The 23,903-nt window shown below is 36.7% G+C and overlaps 1 long non-coding RNA gene across 2 annotated transcripts in view; it reads left to right on the top strand.

The window, feature by feature from the left end:
* LOC122236612 overlaps positions 1-23,903 on the top strand; it is a 227,966-nt gene that overhangs the window by 149,257 nt on the left and 54,806 nt on the right. Inside the window, exon 1 of one of the 2 annotated variants that reach the window (XR_006214699.1) lies at positions 16,517-16,601. The exons of the other annotated variant lie outside the window; for it this stretch is intronic. This is a non-coding gene — a long non-coding RNA (uncharacterized LOC122236612). Of the gene's footprint in view, positions 1-16,516; positions 16,602-23,903 lie in introns of those variants that run through there. 2 annotated transcript variants of the gene reach the window in all.

Consider the following 23,903-nt stretch of genomic DNA (forward strand, 5'->3'; position numbering starts at 1 on the left):
AGATCGTGACCTATGCCAAAGCTTAATCACCTGAGCCATCCAGGCGCCCCTATTTTTTATTTTAGAGAGAAAGCATGCTTGAGTTGGGGAGAGGTGCAGAGGGAAAGGAATAGAATCTCAAACAGTGTCCACGCTCATTGCAGAGCCCAGTGCAGGGCTTGATCCCATGACCCGGGGATGATGACTTGAGCTGAAATCAAGAGTTGGGTGCTCAAGCCACTAAGCCACCCACTAAGCTGTGGTCTACCTAGGGTGAAAGTGATTAGTAAGGAAGTAGGGAGAGGAGCCTAAAACTTTATACTTAATTTTATTCTTTGTATTAAGAGTTAGAATGAATGCTTTTCTCCCTCCTTTTGAGTCACTGCCTCCACATATACATCTGTTCTGATTATTCCAAAGATAAACACTTAATAAAATATACCCCATTTCTAAATTTCTCATGAGTGGTTATCCAACATCATTGGTAAACGTTGTTAGGATATTTTCTAGTAATAAATCTCAGTGATGTAAGTCAAATACAAAACATTACCTATGTCTTCCTTATGTCCAGAGAAATTGAAGGTAATGTTTTTGTTTTGTAAAAGCCCAAATCTGTGTGCACAAACAGCCATTCCCAGCAGCTAACTTTAATTGCATTATGGTACATGTCAGCAGCATTTGGAAAGTGCATTTTATCAAAGATAACTTGTACGAAGACATCTTGAATGTGACAAAAACAATCAAGTTTCAAAAGCTGAGAATGTGAGAAAATACTAATGGGCACTAATGTTGACTTTTTTCCACTTATCATTTTGGCAACAATTTGAGGTAATTAATTTAATAGGAGGAGTGGGAAAGAGATTTGGAGGGGAGGGGACTGACACTAGTTACTAGGAAATTTTAAAAAATCTTTGTGTGGGTGGGTGTGTACACACATGTGCTCTTTGGCAGAAATGGGAAATAGGCTAGTTTTATGAAATCTGGAACTAATTTTCTCCACTATTTAAAAATTTAATTATGGTATATTGAGTGAAAGTGGTTTAGATTGCATATTATTGTAACTTCCTCTTGACAGTATCCTGGAGAACTGTTGTTGACTCTTTCCTTGGACCATCAACTGAAAAGGGGGTAATCAGCATGCCACATGAACCCATTCCTTTCACTGGATAGTTCTCAATGATAAAAGGTTCTCAGATTCTTACATATTTTAGTTTTCATTTTGATTTTTTTGGAGCAACAGGAACAAATGGTCTCCTGCTTGGTATCCTTATATATTTGAAATAATTATGTTAATATCCCTGTGGCCCCCTCTTTCACCCAGTAGAGTTCCTAGCTCCTTCAATTGTTTCTCTTAATCAAAGATTTCCGTATCCCTCATGAACCTGATAGAATGTTCTGAGAGAACATACTTTCCTTGTGCCTTATAAAATGATGCTCAGAATTGACAAGAATGCTCTAATATGATATAAACAGATAAAAGCAGAGTGAGAGTCTTCTCTACCATGATTTGGACACTGTAATTCTATTCATGTAGCTCAAAATTAAAGCAACATTATAGTATCCATTCCAATGTTGGCTCATGTGAAGCTTGTGATCAACAGTGTTAGTTGAAGTACTGGAAAACTGGATCATTCCCCTCTCTCCCTGTCTACTTAAAAGTTTATCTTGTTTTGCATCCTTTTGGATGGCTACTATCAAAATAATGGAAAATAGTAAGTGTTGGCGAAGATGCAAAGAAATTGGAATCCTTAGGCACTGTGGCTGGGAATGTAAAATGGTGCATAATGGTGCAACCATTATGGAAAACAGTATGAAGTTCCTCAAAAGGTTAAAAATAGAATTATCTTATGGCCCAGAAATCTCGTTTCTTGGCACATAGCCAAAATAATTCAAAGCAGGATCTCAAAGAGATCTTTGCACACCCATGTTCATTGTAGCATTATGCACAAGAGCCAAGGAGTGGAAGCAGCCCAAAGGCCCATAAACAGATGAATGGAAAAAGGAAATGTGGTATATGCATACAAAGGAGTCTTTTTTTTTTTTTTAGCCTTAAAAAGGAAACATTCTCACACATGCTATAACATGGAGGAACCTCGAAGACATTATGCTTAATCAAATAAGCTGGTCACAAAAGACAAATACTGTGTGATTCCACTTATATGAGGTATCCAGAGTAGTTGAACCCCTAGAAACTGAGAGGATGAGAAATGAAAAATTAAATTAATTTTGGACTCATGTTTTAGCTGTTAGAAAATGATGACTTTTTTTTTTTTACTTGAAATGTGCTTTATTTACACTTCAGTTTCCTTGAATGAAGAAAATCTCTCCTCTCATATGCCTCTACACACATGCTTACAAAAATATACCTAAATGAAAAAATAGGGTGCCTGGTGGCTCAGTCAATTAAGTGTCTGACTTCAGCTCAGGTCATAATCTCGGTCCGTGAGTTTGAACCCCGCATCAGGCTCTGTGCTAACAGCTCAGAGCCTAGAGCCTGCTTCACATTCTGTATCTCTGACTCTCTGCACACCCCCGCCTCCCCGTGCTTGCACTCTCTCTCTTTCTCTCTCTCTCTCAAAAATAAAAAATAAAAAAATTTTTTTAAATGAAAAACTATATTAGTAGAAACAATGACATTTTAATTTTTAAAAAACTTAAAACATCTATCCTTTAAACCTGAGTTAAAAGAATTGCATACTAGTAAGTGATGAGAGACTTCTTAAAGGGGGGAAATGCAGTTCTGTATACAAAAAAGAACATATCAAGGGTACATTTGCTCTATCTTGTGATAGTTACTAATTAGTTTCTAGATGATTTTTAGAAGTATATTAAAATTCTGGATTTAAAATAATCTATATGATATCTCTATTCTTCATGTGTTTATCATTCTTAAAAAGAAAACAAATTATAAATTTTAATGTTTTATTTGGGTGTGTTTAATGACCCAATTTTCTTGTCATTAATGTGATGCCGATAATGACTAGCTGTTTAGATGATGATGGACTGCTCAAAGAATAGGGAGAGTCAGATTCAAAGATTAGTTAGGTAGGTTATCTTTATAATGTTTACCAGGCATATTGGCTGCTTATTGACTGTGTCTGGCTAAAGCATTTTTTTCAGCCTGCAGATTTTCAGATGGTTGAAAGTGAAACTCAGGGTCTTAGAATATTTAACTTTTGCAGATGTTTTCCTCATGAATTCACTTAGGAACCATAGATCATCATGATAACTTAATACATAATACCTTTCTAATTTGCAAAATCATATCACTTGAGATCTAGAAACCATTATGCTATATAATCAGTGTGAGATCTATCATTAAAACAGTTAAGGGGCGCCTGGGTGGCGCAGTCGGTTAAGCGTCCGACTTCAGCCAGGTCACGATCTCGCGGTCCGTGAGTTCGAGCCCCGCGTCAGGCTCTGGACTGATGGCTCGGAGCCTGGAGCCGGTTTCCGATTCTGTGTCTCCCTCTCTCTCTGCCCCTCCCCCGTTCATGCTCTGTCTCTCTCTGTCCCAAAAATAAATAAAAAACGTTGAAAAAAAAAATTTTAAAACAGTTGAAGTTGAAGTTTGGCTTTCTCTCCAGTTCCCAAAGTTTAACATCAGGAAAGGTAAGAATTACATTATTTTCTATAAGGAACTATAGTCTTGTCCTCTTTATTATACAAATGGTTCATATGAGTTAAATTCATACTAAAAGTGCATAATAGGGTTTTGGTTTTTAAAGAGAATGTGAAACTTATTATGCAGGATTTTGATACAGAAGTTGTAATTTAAAAATGTGGAAGGGAAAAGTGTGATATTGTACATTTCAAGATAAAACCTGAAGAGGAGGCAGAGAATGTCATGGAGGGTCTTCATCTATTCTACCTGCCAAACCACTGGCTCATAGACAATGAGAGAGAGTGACAAGTCAAAACTAAGCAAACATTAAAAATTTCCTTGATGGTTTCAATGTTAGTTCATTAATTTGGAATTTTACAATATACTGGGAAGACCCTCTATGAATTTGTTTATTCAAGTTTAAGTTATAGGTATGATGTCCAACATGCTCCACATTTGTTGTGAATCTCTGCTAATAAAAATGAGTTGAAAGTTGTTTATAAATATAAATGATAGATAAAATTATTTGCATTCAGTTAACCCATCAAAAAAGTCTAGTACCAAATGTGTGTCCTGTCCTCCATACTTGGATAGATACATCTATCTGACTGACCCCCAGTGGGATTGTGAAATGGACTGATTGTGTCTTAAGCACTCTGGTTTTCCCAGTCTCTGTTATTTTTCAGTCCTCGGTGGTGTCCTCATACATTTTCTACCCCCTTGAAATGCTCTCTGCTCTATCAAACATGCTTTTACATAACTCACAAACTTACGTGGTCCCTGACTTTAGTTGGAAGGAAAACTTTAAGTTAAACAAATGTAATTAAAACCAGTGGGTAAATTAGGATTTGGAGGAGTCTTCTGTATCCTCTGAACTCATCTCATGAAGGCAGTGGTCCTGTTTTGTAGAAAGATAAAATATCCAGAGAACACTTTGTAATGCAACATTGCCCCAGAAGATACCGATTTTAAGTACAGCATCTAGGCACTGAGGAGATGACATGTAGCCTATACCATTAGCCTAGATTGTCTGAAGAAGCTCTAGTTATATGTATTCTTTTACTTTATCCCCCTAAGCCTACTTGATCTCATAAGGAAATGTGTTAAAATTTTGTTTTTTAATTTTGGAATATCTGTTCCCCACTAACTTTGTTAAATGGTTAGTTGGTCTCAGCATCAAAAATAAAACCAGAGGCCAAATAGTGACTATTTCTCAATCCCATTCCAACAAAGACATTTTTTACAAACATATTTTTGTAATTACTTTTCATCTAATTAGCTAAGACAAAGTAACAGTCCATCATTGTCTTACAACTTTCTTGCTATATGACTGAGTACACAGTCAGCTATAGTGAAGTAGATTAGAATCAATCACTCATCACAATTTGTGCTGAATTTACTTAATTATGCCAATGTGACGTTCAAGTTTTGATACAATAAACTTATCACTTAGAAATGAGATTTTATGAAGATGAATTAACATAATAAAGTTAAGAACAAATAATACATTTATTTGCATTTGACTCAGACTGAATGATAGATAACATCTTGGTCTATGTGTGTGATCTGTCACAAATTGCTGTTATTTTCCATAAAACATTTATGTAGGCCCTCTAAAATGAACATAGGTTTCAATATTAAAAATCATTGAAGTTCTTTCATTGAAGCATGGAGTAGATTGGTGGTTGGCAGGGGCTGGAGGGTAGAGGAACCGGGGAGATGTTAGTCTAAGTTTATATACTCTCAGCTATAAGATGAATAAGTTCTGGAGATATTATGTACAGCATAGTGACTATAGTTGATAATACCATCAACTGTTGTATACTTGAAATTTGCTAAGAGAGTAGAATTGGAGTGTTCTAACCACACCAAAAATGGTACCTATCTGAAATGATAAGTGTATTAATTAACTTGATTACAGAAATCACTTCACAATGTATACATATATCAAATCATTATATTGTTCACCTTAAATGTATATATAATATTTATTTGTCAATTATGCATCAGTAAAGTTAGAAAAATGTTTGATGTTCTTAGTATAAATTCATAGGAGTCATACTTTGGAAAACTGTTCTAATGGTAATACATAGCTCATATATGAAGAACAAATATGCTAATTTTTAAGTGAAAAAAATTTTTGAAATTATAAGTATACCACATTTTGCTAGAACATTTGATAAAAATTCTAAAACAAAAGGGGATACTCAGCAAAACCATTTCATCAACATGAAGTATTGACTTAAGATGACTCAAGGACAGATAACCAGTGTGATAATAAATGATTAACCACCAGCTTTAATAAATTCTATGAGTTAAAGTGAGTACACATCAGGTCAATAAATTTGAGACATCTATCTATGGTCTTAGGAGAGCATAGCCTGGCCATACATAGAAGAGTGAGAAATTACAAAAGGACCATCAACAAAGTGCACTGATTAATGATTAATGACAAATTATCCTGTTGAATGATAATTGGTGGGATGAGAAGAGAATTCCTTAAAATTCCTTATTTCCCATTATTTTTAATTATGGATAATTATCTGTAGGATTAATCCCCAAGATAATATTGAAATCTGTGTGATCCTTGTTTGAACTAAGGACAATTTTCCCTCCCATGGGACATGTGGCAATATCTAGAGATGTTTTCTGTTGTCAGAAAGGAGAGGAGTGCTAATAGCAGCTAGTGGGTGGAGGCCAGGTGTGCTGCTAAATATCTTACAATGCACAGGACAGCCCCTGCCACAAATTGGCTGGCCTCAACTGTCATGAGTACTGAGATAAGACTCCTGCTTTAGATCAAACAAAACCTCTGCAGGATGGGCAGAGAAATGGAACAAATAAATGTGAGGGCAAAGTGGAATTTTTAAGAAAATCTGATTTTGAATCACTGCATCTGTAAAATGAACCAAAAGGGAAGATGGGAAGGCAGACAGAATTGCTGTCAGATACTAAATAGCTGTTAGCAATGAAACCTCAAAGGTAAAGGAGGACCAGAAGCCAGGTGAATTCAATGTGCTTTGAATATAAAATGATTACAGACTATAAGCCAGAGGAGTTTGGAATGAGATCATGTCAGGGCAAAAATAGTGGGGGGACTGCTAAGACCTTGTCAGAGAGTTCAGATGCAGAGCCCTTCTGCCTTCCACAAAAGCCCATGTAGGAACATGATTTTCCATCCTGTTGCACTGTCCTGTGATAACATGAGTCTGACATCCTTTACTCTGCCTTTCTTAGGTCATGGTCCTACTTGCTTTTCTGATGCCAATATTTTTTGGAATGGGCTGCTTGAGAATGCAACCACTTGCCTCCAAAGATGCTACAACTGAAGTCTAAACTGAAGGGAGTGATGTGGCTGGGGAAGACACAGTGTGACTAAGAACAGAACCATTCTGTGGGAAGTCTCAGGTTCCTTAGTCATGGTCTTGTTCGCACTTTGCTCTTCCTTTTCTCCTTTCCTTCTCTCTCCTTCTCTTCATTCCTTTTTCTGTTTCTTTCCTTGAACTATTTGTACACTTTAGTTCATTGTACTTTATTATTTGTTCCTTTTTGTTTGTTTTAGTCTTCTCCATCCTGGTTCTCATTCCAATCCAAACCCCACCATGGGTTACATACCGTCTTTGATATAGGCTCTTAAATGTGCCTTTACCTTATAAACTCAGCAGTAGCAGTTTTGATTGCCTAATAAATTCTACAGAAACTCAGGGGCCCTCTACCTGAAATTCCTAGGGGTTCAGTGGTGTGGTGCATATCGCAATATTCCTTCTAAGATAAAGGACAAATTGTTGCATCTGGCCCCTCCTGCAACTGAGACAGTCACATTGCTCAGTAGGTCTCTACATTTTGGAGGTAACGTATTCTTCATTTAGGTGTTTTACTACAGTACATTTACCAAGTGATGGGAAATGCTGCTAATTTTGGGTGGGGCCCAGAACACAGAAGATCCAGGCTGCTGTGCAAGCTGCTCTGTCCTTTGAGACATATGCTCCAGTGGATCCAATGGTGTTTGAAACATCAGTGGCATATAAGAATGCTTTTTGCAGCCTTTGGCAGGCCCCTATAGGTAAATCACAATATAGCCCATTAGGATTTTGGAATACAGCACTACAATCCAGACAGCTACTCTCCTTTTAAGAAATAAACCTTGGCCTACTACTGAGCCTTAGTAAAGACAGAATATTTAGTATTTTTTTTTTAAGATTTTTTTTTTTTAACATTTATTTATCCTTGAGAGACAGAGACAGAGTGTGAATGGGGGAGGGGAAGAGAGAGAGGGAGAGAGAGGATTCCAAGCAGCCCCAAGCATGGGGCTGAACTCACAAAATGTGAGATCATGACCTGAGCTGACATCAAGAGTTGGCCGCTTAATGGACTGAGCCACCCAGGCGCCCCTGAATGAGATTATTTGAATAGGCAAACTGAGTAAAACAGATTACCCTTCCCAATGTGGGTGGGCCTCATCCAATCCATGAAGGCCTGAATCGAATAAAAAGGCTGAATAAGGGAGAACTGGCTCTCTCTTTCTGCCTGTAGTTGAGCTGGGACATCAGCTTTCTGCTTTCAGACTCTGACTCAGAAGGAGCTATACCATTGGTCTCCTGGGACTCCAGTTTACTTAACTTTAGATCTTGGGACTTCTCAGCCTCCATAACCACACGAGCCAATTCCTGTTGGTTCTGTTTCTCTGGAGAAACCTAATACACCTCCTTTTTCTCTCCCTTACATTTATTTCCTTCGTTTTTCCTTTCCTCCTTCCTTTTCTTTCCTACTTTTCTTCTTCTCTTTCTTCTTTCCTTCCTTCCCTCCCTCCTCTTTCCCTTCTTTCCTTTATCCCTTGCTTACTTTCTTTACTTGACCTAGTTGTATGCTTTAGTTCATAGTACACTATAATTTGCCCTTTTGATTGATTTACTTTCATTTACTTATTTTTTGTTTTTAGTTTTTATTTAAATTCTTGTTAGTTAACATATAGTGTAATATTGGTTTCAGGAGTAGACTTTAGTGATTCATCACTTACATACCCCAGTGCTCACTGCAAGTGCTCTCCTTAATACCCATCACACATTTAGCCCATTCCCCACCCACCTCTCCTCCATCACCCCTCAATTTGTTCTTAATAGTTAAGAGTCTCCATGGGTGCCTGGGTGGCTCAGTCATTTAGGTGTCTGGCTTAGGTTGTGATCTCATGGTTCATGCGTTCAAGACCCTCATTGGGCTTTTGTGCGGGCATCTCAGAGCCTGGAGCCTGCTTTGGATTCTATGTCTCCCTCTCTCTATACCCCTCCCCTGCTCACACACTCTCTCTCAAAAATAAATAAACATCAAAAAGTTAAAAAAAAGGTTTGTTTCCCTCTCTCTTTCCCCCCTTCCCCTATGTTCATCTATTTTGTTTCTTAAATTCCACATATGAGTGAAATAATATGGTATTTGTATCTGACTTATTTCACTTAGCGTGATACACTCTAGCTCCATCCATATCTTTGCAAATGGCAAGCCATCTTTTTCTATGGCTCAGTAGTATTCCATATATACATATATATGTATTTGTGTGTGTGTGTGTATGTGTGTGTGTACATATATATAAACATCTGTCATTTCCTGTGTTGTTAATTTTTGCCATTCTGACAGGAGTGAGGTGGCATCTCATCATGGTTTTGATTTGTATTTCCCTCATGATAAGTGATGTTGAGCATCTTTTCATGTATCTGTTGCCCATCTGGATGTCTTCTTTGGAAAAAAACCTATTCATGTCTTCTGCCCACTTCTAAACTGGATTATTTGTTTTTTGGGTGCTGAGTTTGATCAGCTCTTTATAGATCTTGGATACTAGCTCTTTGTCAGATATGTCACTTGTAAATATCTTCTCCCATTCCATAGACTGTCATTTGGTTTTGTTGATTATTTTCTTTGCTGTTCATAAGATTTTATCTTGATGGAGTCCCAATAGTTCATTTCTGCTTTTGTTTCCCTTGCTTCTAGAGACGTGTCTAGTAAGAAGTTGCTACAGCCAATATCAAGGAGGTTGCTATCTGTGTTCTCCTCTAGGATTTTGATAGTTTCCTATCCTACATTTAGGTCTTTCATCCATTTTGAATATATTTTTTGTGTATGGTGTAAGAAAGTGGTCCAGTTTCATTCTTCTGCATGTTGCTGTCCAGTTTTCCCAACCCATTTGTTGAAGAGACTGTCTTTTTTCTATTGGATATTCTTTCCTGGTTTGTCAAAGATTAGTTGACCATATAGTTGTGAGTCCATTTCTGGGTTCTCTATTCTGTTCCATTGATATGAGTGTCTGTTTTTGTGCCAGTACATACTGTCCTGATGACTACAGCTTTGTAATATTGCTTGAAGTCCAGAATTGTGTTGCCTCCAGCTTTGCTTTTCTTTTTGAAGATTTCTTTGGTTATTCGGAGTCTTGTGGTTCCATATAAATTTTAGAATTGTTTGTTCTAGCACTGTGAAAAATGATGGTGGTATTTTGTAGGGATTGAATTAAATATTTGATTGCTTTGGGTAGTATAGATATTTTAACAATATTTTTTCTTCCAATCCATGAGCATGGAATGCTTTTCCATTTCTTTGTGTTCTCTTCAGTTGCTTTCATAAGTGTTCTATAGTTTTCAGAGTACAGATATTTTGCCTCTTTGGTTAGGTTTATTCTAGGTATTTTATTGGTTTTGGTGAAATTGTAAATAGGGTAGATTCCTTGATTTCTCTTTCTGCTTCTTCATTATTGGTGTATAGAAATGCAACATATTTCTGTACATTGACTTTATACTCTGTGACTGAATTCGTGTATCAGTTCTAGCAATTTTTTGGTGGAGTTTTTGGGTTTTCTATATAGAGTATCATGTCATCTGAGAATAGTGAAAGTTTGACTTCTTCCTTACCGATTTGGATGCCTTTTATTTCTTTTTGTTGTCTGCTGAGGCCGAAGACTTCCAGTACTATGTTAAATAACAATGGTGAGAGTGGACTTTCCTGTCTTGTTCTTGACTGTAGAGGAGTAGCTTTCAGTTTTTCCCCATTGAGGATAATATTAATTGTGGGTCTTTTGTATATGGCCTTTATGATGTTGAGGTATGTTCCCTCAATCTCTACTTTGTTGAAGGTTTTTATCAAGAAAGGCTTTTGTATTTTGTCAAATGCTTTTTCTGCATCTATTCAGAGGATCATATGCTTCTTATCATTTCTTTTATTAATGTGGTGTATTACATTGACTGATTTGTGAATATTGAACCACTCTTGCAAGCCAGGAATAAATCGCACTTGATTGTGGTGAATAATTCTTTTAATTTACTGTTGGATTCAATTTGCTAGTATCTTGTTGAGAACTTTTTGTTTGTTTCAATTTTCTCCATCTCTGATTCTCATTTCAATCTAATCCTCACCATAGGTGGGGTTAACACATGTTGATATGGGCTCTTAAATATGCCTTTATCTTATAAACTCATTAGTAGTTTTGACTGTATATATGTTTTAATTTGTATTTATTTTAATGTTTTTATTACAGTAAAACCACATAACATAAAATTTACCTCCTCAATCATTTTTAAGTGTACATTTCAGTATAAGTATATTCACACCATTGTGACACATATCTCCAGAAGTCTTTTGTCTTGCAAATCTGAAACTTTATACCCTTTAAAACAACTCCCTTTCTCTCCTTACCCCTAGCCCCTGATAATTACCATTCTTCTTTCTGTTTCCATGTTTGGTAACTTTAGATTTTGTATATGTGTTTGGAATTAACATATATTGTCCTACAAAGCTTCTTCTATTCCTTTATTCATTTAACATTGTTGGTAAAATGTGTGTGTGTCTATATCATTGCTTCTAACTGCTATATTTCATATTCATAGTTTGCTTGGTATTTCAGTGTTGAGTCCAGTTAATTTTTTTTCCTGCACTGAAGTATACCAAGGTCTCAAACTCTCTGTTACCCCACAATTACCCAATAAACATCCTCAGACATGTCCTGCTATGGATACCCAGGAATGCGATCATGCCTACATTTGATACTTAATTTTATCAGATTGATCTCCAAAATGACTATACCCAGATTTTATTTTGTTCAGCAGTGCATAAATATCCTCTTCCCCCCAAATCTTCACCAAAAATTTGGTGTTACTGGCTTTCTAATTTTTATAGTTGTAAAGAGATATTTCTTTGTACTTTTAATCACATCTTGGGTTACTAATGAATTTGAGTATTACTAGATATTTAGACTTAGCTTTCTGTGAATTGATTATTTGTGGCTTTTGCTCATTTTTAAAAATGAGCTTATTGTTTTTTTTATTGTTTTATCAGAATTCTTTGTATAACTTAGAGATTGGTTTATGGTTGATTTTAGACTTTTAACATATCCTCTTTCTGGCTACTGTTTTTCTGCTTACTCTGTTTGTGGGATCCTTCATTAAACAGGAAACCTTATTTTTTATTTATGTAATATGTATCACTTGGCTTTCTGTATTGTGCTTTTGGAATCTCTGTGTTTAAGCAATCTTTCCAATGTTTAATTCACAAAGATATTCTCTTATATTTTTCTTCAGTTACGTTTGTATTTATGCCTTCACATTAGGTCTTTATTCCATTTGTTTTCCATCTTTGTATAGAGTGTGCAATAAGGAAACAACTGTGTTTCCCTTCATAGAATGAGCAACTTTTCCTAATATAGCCTACCAAATTATCATCATTTCCCCTCATTGTGTTGAGGTGCCATCGCTACTATATTTGAATTCCTCCTGGGCCTAGTTCTGGACTTCATATTCTCTTCTACTTTTTGTCTTCTATTTGCCTATTGTTGTGGCAGCATCACACTTATGAGAAATGCTGTGGCTCTGGTCCTCATGAGTAAATTGGGGGAGGGAGCCAAAGACAACTCTTGGTCACCATCTTGTCAGGAACATAGCATGCTTTTCTTAAGGCCCTAGACAGGCACTATAGGCAAGAGGAAAGTCAAAAATAAAAGATATTATGAGAAGAGAGTGGCAATTCTTAGTGACTTATAATAATCCAGGCTTGAGATTCATAATGGGGTTAACTTTCTTTTGATGACAAAAAAATACTTTTCTTGAGGTAGATCTCTGACTTAGTAAATTAAGCTCTTCTTGGATAGATACAGCTTACTCACAGTGCCTCTCACGTCTATAACGTCATTTCTATTCCTACCATTACAGCACTGGTTCTCACCCCTAGGACCCATAACTTGATCTCATAATAGCCACTCACACACCTCTTGGCTCAATTCTACCCTCTAAACTATTATTAGATTGATTTGCAACAAATGTTGGGTGGTATGGGATATATTCACTGGATCTCCATGGACTACTATGTACAACCCCAGTTCCTACACCAGCATTCAAATGCCGTATGGCCTTAATCACTTCTTCCAATCTCATTTCTCACTGCCTGTGTATATCTGTTAGTCTTCAGATAAGCGATACTCCTTGCTGTTCTCTAATTATGTTGTGTGGCTTCCCATCTCTGGGTTTTAAACATCATAGAATTTTAGAATTTAAAGCGAACTTGGAGATCCTCTAGTTTAACCCTCATTATACAGAAGGGGACTGAGGACTATGTGATTGTTAGTAGGTGAAGGGCTTGCACCCACACATGCATCCCAGACTCCCAGTCCGTGCTATTTCCACTACGTTAAATCTGCCTTGCTCATGCCCTTTCTTCTGCCTCTGATGCTTTCCCCAACAACCCCTCCCTCCCTCATCTTCCTGTCAAAACTCTGCCCTTCCTGAAGGGACTAGATGTTACTTCTCCATCAAAACTTTCCCTGATCTTAATTAAAGTGAACTCTTCCTTCTCCGATTTAATATGAAACTCTGCCCCTGTCTTCATGAGCTTATACTCAGCCCTGTACTGTGGTATGTGTGTCATGCCATCTCCCTCCTCCTAAAATCTGTGTGTTTTGCAAGAAGGAGCTATGCCATCCTTTTGCTGCTTATCACATTGAAATCACTCAAATAATATTTGAGTGAAAGCACAGAAGTGACTGAATAATGAGTCACTCAAGAGTGATTGACAGCCTGTCTTTCCCAAGTATATGTGTGCTGGGGTGAAAGGGAGAGGCCTGGAATAATTTATCTTTTTTCTTTAGCCCAAACTAAACATCTTGAAAGTTTAGCCATGAGTTTCCACTTGTGTTATTTGACAACTAACCTTGCATCATCATAAAATGAGAGTGGCAACAGCTCATTGTCTTTTTTCCAAATGTTAAACTAATCACACAGCTATTAGAGGAATCATCAGAAAGAACCTAATGAGAGTCAGAAAGCTGAAGAGTCATTTGATATTTCTTCATTTTCTTGCTCCCCCCACCCCCCGCCCAAATCAGTGTCTGTGGATGGGTGATGTCAAGGTGTGTTGATGTGAGTGTCAGGTATTAGAGTGCTAAGAGGGGGAAATGATTTTGGAAAAAAAATATTTGATTATTAGGTTTATTAAAGAAAAAAACAGACTGTATGGTAGTGAATATTAGAAGATTCTAGATAGAATAGAAAGCAAAAGTAGTTAAAAGACATTTATAGAACTCTAAGTAAAACTGCCAAAAAATGAAGACGTATTTTCTATGTATGATGTGCTGGCTAGAGGGCCAGCAGGATGCTTAAGGCTGGTCCTGAAGCAGCAACAGCTAGCACTAGTTTTTAAGGGAAAAACAATTATTTTTGGGTGTATTCTAGGCTCCGGTCTTTCTGGGAGAAAGACACTGGATGAATTAGTTACTTTTTTCCTCAAGTTAGTTAACATACAGTGTAGTCTTGGCTTCAGGAGTGGAACCCAGTGATTCCAGATGAATTAGTTCTTAAGGAGAGATACATTCAGTAACTTTAGAATTTTAACTTGTTAGAATTTGGGGAATGGGTTAAAATGTGAATCACTCTCTTCCTGACTTATAGGAGGTTGTCACAACGTGAATCAGGACAGAAAACACTATAGCAGGTTTGGTTTCTTTGAATGTTTCTTTTTTCTTATTGGTTGAAATGCCATTGAGTTAATAATGGATTTGTTTTGCTGATGTTTAGGAAAAAAGATAACAAATTTCAGTGAATCAGTATAACTTTCACGTGCTGCCTTGGCCAAAACTCAGTACATTTAATGGCAGTGCCACTGTTGTTGTTTGTTGTACTGTTGCATCTTTGAAAAAGAAAAACATAATACATTTCTAGATATGTTTTCTACTCAGAATCAAATACTGTTGTTATATCTACTTAGTGGAGAAAACGTAACCTTAAAAAAAAGTTACATCCAGATTTTCTAAAAGAAACCAATTAAAATCACATTTCAAGGCTAAGAGTTTACTTCATGGAATTAGTGAGATCTTGGATGAACTCCTAATTCAGTATCTATTCTGCTTGAAGTCAAGAAGGTCTCTCTTAATCACTCTAAGATTGTTTACTCATCTATAAAATGGACACTGTATGGGGTTCTTATAAGGATTAAATGTGATATATAATACAAAGCATTCAGTATGGTGTCTGCAAAATGCTAAATTCTTAATAAATGGTACGTACTGTTAGCAGTGGTACCATTAAATCATCGTTGTTGTCATCCACAGGATTACTGTAGTCAAAGCTTAGGACAGACAAAAATTAAGGTGATTCATGTCGATGCCCTGTCTAGACACAATTGGTTCCAGCAATCACTGGGATTATGCATGGATGATCCACCCATTTTAATGTCCAAATCATACAGATTTGTGCACAATTAAATTTCTTCTAAAAATATAATAAGTTTTAGCTGTAAATAATAAAGTATCCAGCAGCTACTTTTAGAAATGCAAATCTGATTTTGTTTCCTCTCCTTTTTTATAGCCCTCCAATGACTTCCAGTGTACTTTGAATAAATTCAGACACTTTAAAATACCTTTAAAGGCTCTACAGGGATCTGGCTCCTGCCTCATTTCCTTCCCTTTTTCCCTTTTCCCTCGCTCACTCTATTTACCCAATACACTTGCCTTTTGTTTGTAGGAGATCAATAAATATTTAATGAATTAATAAATAAATGTGTGAATGAAATCTGCTGAGATTTGCTCAGTTCATTTGTACCCTAATTTTACCTTAACCTTAAAAGACCTTACCCCTTATATTCAGAAAACCAAAGTTATTATTTATAGGTAGTATTTATTTTTCTCTTCTACACATTTGACCCTTCAGACATGGGTTTGAACTGCTTATATGTAGATTTTTTACAGTATAGTACTGTAAAAATATTTTCCTTATGATTTTCTTAACATTTTCTTTTTTTAGTTTTTTTTTTATTGTAAGAATACAGTATATAATATATATATAACATACAAAATGCGTGTCAATTGACTATTTGTTATCAGGAAGGCTTCTGGTCAACAGTAGGCTATTAGAAGTTGTTTTTGGGCGTGCCAAAAATTATATATGGTTTTTTGACTATGGGGGGTTAGGGCCTCTAACCTCCACATTGTTCAAGGGCCAACTGTATTTTCTACTTACAAATTTATTTTAATATGCAAATTAATTGTAAGATTATTGTAGGAAAAGACCTGTTTTGTACACACTTCTGCATGTACCGAAATATCTAAAAAGTTGATCATGAAGCCTTTTCTAAGGTCAAAGTTGTTATGCATGCAGGCCTGGGGATAGGTTCTAACAGCATGTTTTATAAAGCTAATCTCACAATAGTTTGATAATTCAAGGCACAGTGTCTATTTGTATTCTTCTCTTCTAAAATACTAGAGATTTACACTGCATATAGTTTGGAGCATAGCAGCAGAATATGTATTTCCATAAATTGGTCCACTTGAGGGATTATATAACTTACTTTCTTACCTTTTCTATATTGCTGGTTTCAGAGGGTCAAAAGATTCAGAGTTCAAAACACTGATCGCCTGGGAGCTATGGATTTGTTACCATGGCAACAAGCACACTAAATCAGTAAACAAGGACAGAAGGAAAGATTGTCTCTTGTTTCCAAGCAAGAAAGGTATCAACAAAACTCAAGTCTTTCAAAGCGGATCTATAATTCTATTGCAAAGGTGACTAACAGTTGTGAGTTTCATAATTTCTGACATTTTTTTCCTGACCTAAAAATTGAAACAGTTAGATGATAGAATATTAGTTTTGAGGAAGATGATTATTTAACTGCTGTAAATTGCAATACTATCTATTCATACCAGTTTCTAACCTTAATATACAAATTATTCAAGGTCAGAGTAAGTATGAGTGAAGGTTAATTACTTTTCATCTATGTAGGTTGAAGCATAGGAAATGGAAGAGACATTTAAATTAACAAATAGAAAGGTCAGAGTATCTTTAGAAAGGTTTTTGCATCTGAGTAGTCAGTGAATAAATCTCAGAAGTATGATCACCTGGATGAAGAATTTACCTCCTGGAAACTAGAAGCAAAGCAGCAAGGAGTTGTGAATTCTGCCTCTCTGTTCATTAAGACGCCCCCTGCTGAGGGCCACTGAGGGGCTGAGCCTGAGTGGCTCAGTTTAGCGACTTCCTGGATCATAGGTTCAAACACTGCATCAGGCTCTGTGCTGATAGCTCAGAGCTTGGAGCCTGCTTAAGATTCTGTCTCCCCCTCTCTCTGCCCATCCCCCACTGGTGCTATATCTCTGTCTTCAAAAATAAATAAAACACTTAAAAAAAAGCCCCTTGCTGATGTTGGGATTGGGCTGCCTCACAAGTACACAGGAAACCTGAACTATCCATGCAGAGCTGAGGCATGTGACAGGGAGGAGACTGGAATAACTGTTGGCATTAGAGCACAGAGGAGCACTTAGCGCATTGCACGGTAATGTACGGTTTACATTTTGCTGCCTCAGCCTAGACTGTGAGGTCCATATGGGAGGAGACTGGATATTGTCATCTTTTTAATAGTAAACGCCCAGTCACAGTGCCTAGTATTTTGAAGTGGCCAAAAATATCTTGTGGAATAGATGGAAAAAAAAATGACTGAAAAAATAAATTCTATCCTGGATTCAGCATTCTGTCCACTTCTGCCCAGTCTTCTGTCTTTGATGATAACACCAAAGGGCAAGGTATGAAAGTATATGGATTTGTCTTTAATGAGCCAAACTAGTTTAGAATGGTTTATAAAAATATTTTGTTTTTCTTATGAGCCTGGGTGGCTCAGTCGGTTAAGAGTCTGACTTCAGCTTGGGTCATGATCTTCTGGTTTGTGGGTTTGAGTCCTGTGTCCAGCTCTGTGCTGACAGCTTGGAGCCTGGAGCCTGCTTTAGATCCTCTCTCTCTCTCCCTCTCTCTCTTTTTCTCTCTTTGTCCCTCTCTCTCTCCCCCTCCCCCACTTGTGCTTTGTCTCTCTCCCTCAAAAATAAATAAACATTAAAAAAAATAAAAAAATACTTTGATTTTCTTAACACTTTTTCTCTAAATTTGACATGCGTCAGTTAGGCTGATAATTCTCTTAGGTGACAGTTGTCAAAGAAAACTTGCATCTGATGGAGTTAAACAGGCAGGGAATACTTAATTCAAGACTTTTGCAATAAGGGAGAGAAATTGATACTAACTCTCTTGAAACAAAAGACAAGAGAGTTAAACACCTTTGTGAGCTAATGGAAAAGCAGGAGAATGTTAGGTGACTGGTTGGTCAGTGTGATCAGGCCATCTGTGTTTGCTAATTGACACTTACTGTACCACAGAAACTAGCATAGAAGGGCTTTATGTTTTCTGATGATTACATTTCAAAGGGATCCCTCCCAAGTCCTTGGGAAAGGCACTGGTAGGTTGTAAAACTGGCATGAAGCTGGGAGAAGCTTTATATCTTAAAGGGGCAGAGAAAGGATTTAAAATTGCATGTTTTTAAAGTAAAAGCTTTAAGGAAAGGGTGGTCAGGGGCCTGTTGTCAGGAAGAAAACCCTCGAAAGTTTTGTCAAGATGAGTGGAACATTTATACCATTTTGGCCAACTGTACATTATAATTTAGTGGAAAAAATTTAACCACATATCAAAAATTTTATTCGTCTTGATTTTACTATTTTTAAATTTTGAGGGATTTTCAAAAATAATAGTACACCAAAATTTGTTATATGTACTTGAATTCACTTAACATATAATCTCTTGAATTTTTATAGATTAAGCTTTGTCTTTACAATCTTAATTTATTATTATTTAGTTTTTTTTTCTTTTTTGAAGAATCTCATCTTCCTTCTGAAAGCAAAAACTTGATCATTATAATTGCTTTTAATTATAACTTCTTTAGCTTTGGTGTGCTTTTTTATGAGAAGGAACAGCCAGAATGATACTCAAAATCCCAAGTATGATTGCAGCAAAATTCCATTCACAGATTTGAATAATTTGTTATGTGTTAATCCAACTTCTCTATATTTGAGGCATTGCCTAACGTGCTGTGGGAAGAAAGAAGTGAGAATCTGTTACTCCTGAGGATCTTTCCATTTGCCAGAGGGTATAGAAAATGTTCTCTAGTATCCATGTAGTAAGTGTAATAAAAGACATAGGAAATTACTGTGTTTGTGTATTTGTCTGAGGGAGATACCACTTTTGAGATGATTTTATAAAGAAGATGATATTTCAATGGGAGCTGAAAAGATCAACATGTTTATTTGGGGAAGACACTTATTCCAGATGAAGCATATGTTTGGGGCTGAGGTGTAGAGGAAGGAAAGTGAAAGTGTGTTGGATATTTGCTGAGTTTGAAAGAAGAAAAATAAATTTATTTAAACCCTTAGTTATGTTTCTTGAGCTATAAGAGGTTGGGATGTCATATCACTGAAAGTATATTCTATTACTCCATCAACCCTACAGGCAGGTCTCAAACCCGTCTTTGCTTTTCCTTGCAAGGTGCAATTGAGCTCATCTCAGTTTACTCAATTTCTCTTTTCTTCTCCATTCTATATGTCTCCTACCATGGTTACACTGGTCTTTGATTGATTTATTCTGCGAGATTGATGGTCCTTTTTTCTCTCATTCTTTTATCAGGCTTGGATTGGTTCACCCAGAAGCAGAGGGATTTAGAGTAGGAGATGGAGTTGGGGTGGGAAGGGTGATTTCAGGTCAAGTAAATAGGAGATTGGGGTGAAGAAAAGAAGCACGTTATAATTTCAGCCTCAGAATGAAGAGCCTACAGCCTTAAATTCTTTCTGCTGCTAAGATTGGCAATCTCTAATGGTATAACATCTAGAATTCCAGATTATTGTAAGGTAAATGAATCTCTCTTTGTTTTTCTGCCCCTACTTTGATTTTCTAAGTTTAGTTTGGGACATAATTCCATAAAGGGTTGGTGATATGTCCCACCTCAAGATGAGGGTGCATGTGTAGGAGGAGTCAAAGGCTGGAGAAGGAAAACCCTATATGGCATTAGTGCAGTATCCAGCTGAGAATGGAGGTTAACACCAGCTGGTGGAGATCTGTGGCAGATTGTATTTTTCCAAAATGACAACAACCGTATTTGTGGTGCTCATGCTTCCAGAACTTTGCCATTCCCCTCCAAGAGGTAGATTCTGTTTCTTTTTGGACTTGAGTGGGCTTGAAACTATTCCAGCCAATGGAAAACTGTGCAAGTGATGCTATGTGATTTCTGAGACTAGTTCATAAAAAAATAGAGCTCTGGCATGCTTGGATGGCTCTGTTGGTTGAACATCTGACTTTGACTCAGGTCATGATCTCATGGGACCAATGGCATCAGGCTCAGTGGTCTCAGTGTACAGCCTGCTTCAGATCCTCTGTCCCTCTCTCTCTGTCTGCCCCTTTCCTGCTCATGCACTCTCTCTCAATAATAAATTAAACGTTAAAAAAAAGAAAAAAGAAAAGAGTTTCTGCTTGTCTCTTTTGCTTGTGACTCTTGCCCTTGGAATTCATCCATCAACCTGTGATGAAACCCAAACTAGTCCATGCAAAGACCCAATGAAAAGGTCAACTTAAGGAGGTGGTTAGCACCAATTGCTAAACCTGTGAGTGACTGAGCTTCAAATGAATCCAGTTCACAACTTTGAAATCTTCCAGATTAGGCACTCAATGTTGTGGAGCAGAGATAAGATATCCCTGTTATGCCTTGTCCAGATTCCTAACCCAGTTATTTAGTGACACTAAGTTTTGGGGTAAGTTGTTATGTACACAAACCAGGTCTATGAATGACAGGTGGAGTCTGATCTTTATTTGAACTATTGAAACTTTTTGGTGAAGGAAACATATAATCTGAGCTATGTTGAAGGATGTCAACTTTGATAACAAGACAGCAGAGGTATTGAAGGGGAAGGAAGGGGGAAGAGACCATGTTAATAAGGATCTAGGGTTGAATCATGGCAGCAGAAGTAAATAGGAAAAGGTGGATGCAAATAGCACTGTGAAAAACAAACCCACTATATTTGAGTGCTGCTTGGACATAACAAAAAAGATTTATGGAAAGGGAAAAGTCAAAGAGAATTGAAAAAAAAATTGAGAATTTTTAGGAGCTGATATAGTTGGGGGAAAATACCTTGTTTGAGAACACTGAGTTGAATATGTCAGTGCAACATCCAAGAAGGATTCAGCAGCTGCTGGAGATACATAGTTTTCTATGGCATACTTTTCACTGAGCCAATAAATGAAAATTATAGGAATCCATGAAGAGAGTATTGAAAGGAAGATCAATGGATCAAGATGAGGGGGCACTGGCAATTAAGGGACAAGAGCAGTGAAAGGAATGGGAAGAATAGTTGGAGAAAAAAACAACAACAAAAAACACCCCTCAAAAATTTAGAAGGATCCAGTGAAAGGCAATATTTCATGATGTCAAGGAAGCAGATTTTTTTTCATGAAAAACTAGTTTGTCAATAATGCGTAGGATGACAATGAGGATTTAGAAAACAACCGAATTTTATGATTAGAAGTTGACTTTATGGAGAGTAGCCTCAGGTGAGAATGAGACAAAAACCAATTTTCACAGGAAGTGGGTGGCAGGGATGGAACTTGAAGCAGGAGGAATATACCCAGTGAAATTTCTTAGTGAAATAAAGAAGAGAGGAAAATGATTGCTCAAAGATTGGGGGGAATTTGGGCATCTTTGAGGCAACAATGGAGAGGGAGACAGAAGGGTTCAAGTGCATGAAACTGGGGAAGAATCATACAAAGATCATATGTTCAAGGGTTAGTCTTAAATGGAGAGGGGACACTTCTATGAGTCAAAAGAAAACAAAGTGAAGTAGATGTAGAAATCAGAATTACATTCTTCCATTTTGTTCCTAACATTAGTATCAATATTGAACTCTTTTGCTGGGAAATAATGATGTTCTTATTGAAGATGCATAAAATGTTAGTTTGCCAAAAGATAGGACTATGATCTATAGGTTTGTGCAGTTAAATAACAAGAAATAGAAGACTTAATTTTAAATATACCTCTTGTATGTCATTTTTGGCTTCCCAAATCCTCTGACAAGAAAATTTAAGAGCACTGTGTAATCTATTAGTTTTTGGTTATTGGTTATTACTGTCTTTTGATGTTTTGTCACACTTTGCTCCTGTCTCTTACCAGCATTTATTTCAATCTGTGTCCAAAACGTACTCATAATCTCGGATATTTATATAAATTAGCACTTTAAAACTTCTGACAGGTGCCAGTGATATTTGGTCTATGCTTTGCCCTCGCTTCATGAGAATCTCTCTCTCTCTCCCTCCTCCTCCTCTTCCTATCTCCATTTCCATCCCCATCTCTCTCATCTTCATCTCTAGGTAGACTTGGAGCTGGTTTAGTTGCCACTATGCATTCAGGCTCTGTCTAAAACTCCTTTTATTAAAAAAAAACAGATTAATTAGTATTACAGATGTGACATTATTTATCTCCTGAAAAGCCCTGATCTGTGGGGTCATTAGGAAATCCTATCATAAATGTCGGGGCTGAAAATGTAAGAGAAAATCGAATCCATCTATATATTATGGTTATTGTGACACTACCCCAAAGCAGGAAAATGGAGACTTTCAGAGGAATCATACCATTCTTTTTTATTCTTTTAATCAACTCACCCAAATAAAGTTTTAGATACATGAACATACCACTACATTTCTCTCTTAGATAAGTAAACCAAAAATATTGTGACAGTAGAGATTATATAGGATCTTTTCCTTTGCTCTAAAAATATCTATAAATGGAATCTGTTTATATAGTGTATTGATAAAAAAAAAAGCTTATGATAACAAAAATTAGGAATGAAAAATCCCAGGAGGCTGGAGATTTAGAGTTCACTTACCATCTGCAGTTATTACCCTTGTGATATTTGTGTACATGAAGATACAGATTGGATTTCAAAAGTTCATAGGAAGTACTTATGAAGCCAAGAACGGTCCTCTTGTTGCAATTCCTGACTTACACAAAAGCACTTCAGAATAGCAGACAAGAGCACTTGAATTTTCCAATCATTTAAAGGCCACTTTGGGAGTCCAAATCCACATGGTTCAGTGCTTCTGGTTGTTAACATTTTGTACTGTCATTTGCCCATATTTGTTAAACAGTTTTTAATTGCTATTTTGCTTTTCTCCTTAAATAGTAGTCTTTGTAAATGAAAAAAGAAATCCTGCAGAATGTGTTTTTTCTTCTTATTTTGCATTGAACATTTAAAATGAAAATTGTTACTGTGTTCTCAGCAACCATTTGAATTGCTCTGCTTCATGTGACACTGGCTTTTTGAAAGTGCCAACTATCACTTGACTCTTCATTATTAAATCATCACTATCTATACCTGTTGCCCTGGAGTAGGAGGCTCACTATATGATTCGATTTATTTCCTTAGCAACAAATTTAAAAAGAGAGCTTGATTTAAGAGTTATACAATAAGGGTGCGTGGGTGGCTCAGTTTATTGAGCATACAACTTTGGCTCAGGTCCTAATCTTGCCTTCTGTGGGTTCGAGCCCCATGTTGGGCTCTGTGCTGACAGCTCAGAGCCTGGAGCCTGCTTCAGATTCTGTGTCTCCCTCTCTCTCTGCCCCTTCCCTGCTCATGCTCTGTCTCTTTCTCACAAATGAATAAACATAAAAAAGAGCTATATAACATTATTTTAATAAGTATTTATGGAGATTTTAGAAGTTCAAAATTTAAAAATGGCTTAACAAAAAACAAAAGCCAAGTGTTAATGCAGATGTGGAGAAATGAGAACACTCTCACACTGTTGGTGGAGATGTAAATGGTGAAGTCATTATAGAAAACAGTAAGGGGGGTCCTCAAAAGATTAAAAATATAATTACCATATCATTCAGCAATCCCACTTCTGGGTATTTATCCAAAAGAATTGAAAACAGGACCATGAACACACACTAGCCCTCTTATGTTCATCATAGCATTATTTACAATAGCCATGACACAGAAACAACCTAAATGTCTGTC

Source organism: Panthera tigris, chromosome A1, assembly GCF_018350195.1.
Source record: "Panthera tigris isolate Pti1 chromosome A1, P.tigris_Pti1_mat1.1, whole genome shotgun sequence".
Lineage (NCBI taxonomy): Eukaryota > Metazoa > Chordata > Mammalia > Carnivora > Felidae > Panthera > Panthera tigris.